The 5,372-nt window shown below is 39.6% G+C and overlaps 1 non-coding gene across 1 annotated transcript; it reads right to left on the reverse strand.

Annotated features, from left to right (window-relative positions):
- Window positions 1-1,582: 1,582 nt before the first annotated feature.
- Window positions 1,583-1,746, reverse strand: LOC112487069 (U1 spliceosomal RNA). Its single transcript, XR_003049797.1, has one exon. It is a non-coding gene; the product is annotated as a U1 spliceosomal RNA (small nuclear RNA).
- Window positions 1,747-5,372: the final 3,626 nt, after the last annotated feature.

Genomic DNA, 5,372 nt, shown 5'->3' on the forward strand with positions numbered 1-5,372 from the left:
TTTGGTCTTGTCCATCATCCCTCTCTGCGGAGAGAATTTGTCAGAAGGAACTGTCCAACAGTTTTGCAATCTACCTGGGGTGGCATATAGCCTAGTGAAATCCAACCCACAAGACAACCCACACACAGTCACATCTAACTACAATATTTGCTGCGCAGAGCATAACTAGTTTCGCTCCACATTCGCGTGCCCATTGCACTGTGGAACCACACAAAACCATAACAAACTACTACACTACTGATCAAATACCCATCACATATGTGTCAATTTAGCAATCGAACGCAATTTAGCATTCAATTTGCCAAAATAACACACTCGACACCCTTCCCTGAATAAGACATATTGAATTCTGAATTAACCCTCCCGTCGTCCTTTGGGTCTAGGTGACCCAGTGGCTGATTATATGATTACAGTATGTGTGCGCACGTACTTACGCGCACAAGATCTGTAGACGAGCGGTTGATGGGACTTCAGTTTGTCTGAATTCCGAGGTGTCTGAGGCTCCACTGAGCTGAAGTCGGAAGAGTTGCTGTGAAGCAAGTGCATTGGTACTTGCTCAACAAACCACAGTAGGACAACGTGGTATTTGAGGATGTGCACCTTGGTACAGTTGTGTAGTGATGGGGGGAAAAGACCGCAATGATAAAAAGTAAAAGTTTTGCGAAAAATAACAGGACCACAAAAACTCAGGGCCCGTATTGTGGACTTTTACCGACATCTGTACTTGAGAGCGTACAGAGAGAAGACCTCAACGGAGGAGTTCAGTTCAAGAACTGTTACTGAGACCAACTCGCAGCTCTAGGCCCTCTTACAATGTAGAAGCTACAGGCAGTAGTGATGTGCGGATCGATCCTGAAATATCGATACTTCCGATTCTGGATCTTTATGCTCTGAAATCGATTCTGAAATCAAAATATCGATACTTTTGATACTTACGCATTCTGAGATGAGGTGTATCCTAAACAGAAACATGGTGAAAAGTATCCAAATTATTGAGATGTTGTCTAAGTGACGCTCGGTTGGTGGGACTACTTCTTCTTCCGCCTGGGTGTGTGCGTCATGCGTAAGCACAGGGGCTCTACTCCGTGCTCTCACTCAGTCACTATTGATGGGAATTTCGGCTCTTTTTTGGAGAACCGGTTCTTTTGGCTCGGTTCACTGAAAAAATCCGACTCTTTCGGGTCCCAAATGGCTCCTCAGATTATTTATTTTATTTTTTTATTTATTTTTGTTTTACAAATAACATGTTTTCAGAGTTTGAAACATTGTTTTGACATATTTTATATGATTGTGTTCTCAAGGTTTTCTATTGTTGTGTTGACTGTATAGTAAATGAGGCAGCTACCTCAGTACACTCCAGAGTTTAAAATAAATAAATAAATAAAAACCTCAGCCTCGGATTCTTAAAGAAGCTATGATTTGAAATACACATGTTTTATTTAAAAGACAAATGATAAAATATCGATAACGGTATATGCGATACCAGCCCGAATTTTACTCGGTATCGGATCGGAAAGGAAATTGGTGGTATCGAACATCACTACTGTTAAGTTTCTGTATTATTTATGTTCCACAAGTATATCAGGGGAGAGCGCGGACGCAGTCCCCCACTACCAGAAATTATGCAGTCGAGATTCCCACATTTGGGGAATTCGCAGGGGTCAGCACAGCCGGAGTGCAATGGCTAAGCCTCGCCCTGGGTGAACCACCTTCTTGATCATGGTATCTCCCCTGCCAGGTAAGTATGAGTTGTACACGGGTTACACTGCCAACCCATACACTCGGAAACCCTTCTTACTGATGGTGCTACCACCTGGAAACGCAACAGGCAGCCCTGCAGGGCCAACGAAGGAGACTTACTAAATGTCTATAATGAATGACTTGAACAAAGTTCTACACCAGTGTCCTGCAGGAGGGCAGTCCTTACCCTTTTGTAGGACATAAAAAACTGGCAATCTATGTCATTATTCTGTGTAGATTACATAATCCAAAATCCTGTCCAAAGTATTGGTCCTCAGCTTGAGGAAGACTTTGGAGCATGTCATCAATCAGGGCCAGACTGTGGCCAACAAAGTTGTCAATTTATATATGCAGATAGAACAGGTCGGGACAGAGAGCTATCTAACTGGTCTTAGCGAACTTAGAGATGTAGCTCTGAATGGATTCTATTTCTTTTTTAATACCAGATCTGGAGTTTTTTTAATTACTGCGGTTTTTAATGACATTTTGTGTTCAGTAACATTTTTTTTACAGACCCCATGATTTTAATACATTTTGCAAAAAAGTGTCAAAAGTCAAAAAAACCCTCTCCTCTCTCTCTCTCTCTCTCTCGCTCTCCTTCTGCCATAAAAAGAATTGTACATCAGTAATGTACAAGCATACCATTATATGAGCTGTCGTTAACATTCACATTCATCATCAGCTGAGTATTTTAGGAATAGGGAGGGACACTAGGTCATTAAATCTCAGCTCAAGACAAAGCATTGACTTTATTTTCTTAAGGACATTTGTAACACACACCCAAATCTTCCCCAGTAATGTAATATTCTTTGAAAAGGACACGTCTCTCCAGGGCAGAGAAACTAGAGATTCAAATCTTTAACCCCTGATGTTATCATACTCAGTGCTGTGAGCTGAGAGCAGTCAGACACCAGTATCCTAAGTTAGAAGCTCAGTCGATAGGAGGAGCACCTGGGTGGTAACCTTTCACTTCAGTACCTTTTATAGGTCCCTGCTAAATTCTGAATAATTAAATGTGCACCTGTCTTGTGATGTTTAAGTCAATGTCAGTGTGTGTGTAGTATGTCAAATTGACAAGTGAGGGTTGAGCCAGCAACAATTTCTCGTGGCATGAATATGTATAAAATCGCATGAGTGTGGTCATAATATAGTGATAAAAAATGATTTTTTTTTTTGTTGTTGTTTATATTAAACCTGGACTGCTCCGTGATCGATACTGAAATTTCAATGGATATTGGGTCTTGGTGATGGGATTTTTATGTTGAACACTAAGGAAATCATAGACAACTGGGTCTAACTTTTCATCTTATTTTAGTCAATTCACATCTTCGTTTATTTGTTCAGGTTGATTCATTTAAAAATATTACTCAGTTGGTCAGTGGCATCTTATTGAAGTAATGTTTGTGACAGTGAGCCACCCCTGCTCCTGTTCTGCAAGAAGGGAAAATGTTTGTCTAACAGACACATTCATTTTTAGGCACATGCTGGCAGCTTAATTTTTTTTTTAATCTCTATTTTTTTTTTTTTTTTTTTTTTTTAGTTGTGTCTCCTCTGACAGCCATGTTTTAACTGGGGAGCTTGTGATCTTGATACGATTCTTCATGCAGAGTATGAGCCATGAGTGCTGACTTTGTATCAGGACTTCAATAACATGAACTGTGCCTTTAAGCTTTAATTAGCAGGAAACAGAGAGCACAGATGTGAAGGTCATTTAAACTGCAGACGCTCAATCATAAATCACCGTGTGTGATAAATATGTTCTGAATGGTTTATAAATTTCTGGACCAAATTCCAGAACAATTCATCTCATTATTATTAAAGAAGCTAAATCCTGAGCTTGTTCACCTGCTGGTGGCAGCATGGAGGACACACTGATGAATAGTCGATCAGGATCAGTGCTGAAAGCAGAAGGGAAGAAGGAGACTCCACCCATAAATATTAACAAAAGCAATATTGTGCACAGTTTTATCTCTTGGAACGTTGCCCAGCTGTCATCAATAATTAATACCAGGAGCAGGATCTGCGCCACTTTTGCACATTTGCAGCTGCCGGCGCCAGAATAAAATGGACTAATTAGTCTTTCAGTGTAAAATTATTTTGTCCATGCATTTTTTTTTTTTTTTTGCTCTTTATATCCAGCATCTCACCCATTTAACTTCATGCCTCTGAGAAAAGTATCTGTGGAATCATCAGTGGGCTTTATTTATTTATCTTCTGTATGTGTTTTTTTTTCTTTTCTATGAGGTTCGGTACAGTTACTTGGGTTTAAAAGTGATTGTGAGTGTAGTTTTAGTTTTTTTTGTTAGTTAAAGTTTTATATAACACATTTTAAATGTCATATTTATTTGGCTGGGGAATAGTATGCGTCTATGACTGTACAGAAGATGGAGGGAGGGAGGGCAAGATGAATGCCTTACACATACACAACTGAATACATAAAATATATACTACAAAAAAAACAAACAAACAAAACTTGAACACACGCAATAACACATGTGCAACACCAACAGAAAAGAAGAAGGCAAATCTAGGTCTGGGGATTGAAGTTATTTTCATTTTGGTCCTGACAAAGCAGTGACTTTAAAAAGCAACAAAACTGCAGAAAAAATCTTTACTAAAAAAAAAAAAAAAAGAAGGTGCGCCAAAACTGTCTACAGCTGCAGCCTAAAAACAACAGTTTGTGTATATTTCTGTGCGGTTGTGTGCCTCGTGTGGTCAGTTGATGTCACTGTGAACACAAAGGCTTTTCTTTTCTTCTCTGTACTTTGGGGCAATGAGTGGTTTACAAACTTCCATTATTTTTGGTATTAAAGACGTGATGATATCTAATAATTATAATAATACATTTAAGGTATTTGTTTCCTGTCTGTGTGTCTCACTGTAGCTTTTATTTATGTCAAACATTTTTTGTAACCACTTTGTGAATCAGTTTAAGCCTGAGACTCTGACATCATTTTCTAGATCTGTTTCAGTGAACACCTAATGTGGGCGTCCACTTTTAAACACCCTTTCCTTTTTTTTTTTAATCTTTAATAGGGCTAACGAAGCTGAGCCCCACTTTCTTCAGGTATCCTCCCGCCCCTCGAACATGCACCCCCATCCACACGCAGAATCAGTCAGTCAAACTTTCATTACCTCTGTGAGGGCAGGCAAAGCATGTCTACAGGGGAGTCAGGTCGATAGCTCCCTAATTCTAACCCCTGTCCCCAGAGTTAGGAGGTCGATCATATTAACCCCCGGCGACCTTTTTTCTTCTTTATTATTTTTCCTTCATATTCCAGCCGCTTACAGAAACAGAAAGCATTAAAAACCGAGACCTGCTGTAGGAACTGATATCTATTTAAAATCTATTCCCATTGGGTGATGGCTTCTGCCTTTTCCATTTCTCTTATGTTTCCCGCCTCTTGCCTTCAGGCTGTGGTGCCTAGCGCAGTCGTTAGGGAGGTTCTGTAACCTCAGATCTGTTCAGACTTTACATTAGTCTGTGCTCACGCAGCAGACAATTAAAGGATTAAAGTGCTTGCCATTGACAGTTTATTAAACATGTCTGGAAGAAAAGTATTTTCTGCTCAAATATATAACTGAATGAAAGGTTAGCTTATTGTATGTAAATGTGTAAATCTATGTACTGT

This window comes from Cynoglossus semilaevis, chromosome 5, assembly GCF_000523025.1.
Source record: "Cynoglossus semilaevis isolate Cse_v1.0 chromosome 5, Cse_v1.0, whole genome shotgun sequence".
NCBI classification, from domain to species: Eukaryota; Metazoa; Chordata; class Actinopteri; order Pleuronectiformes; family Cynoglossidae; genus Cynoglossus; species Cynoglossus semilaevis.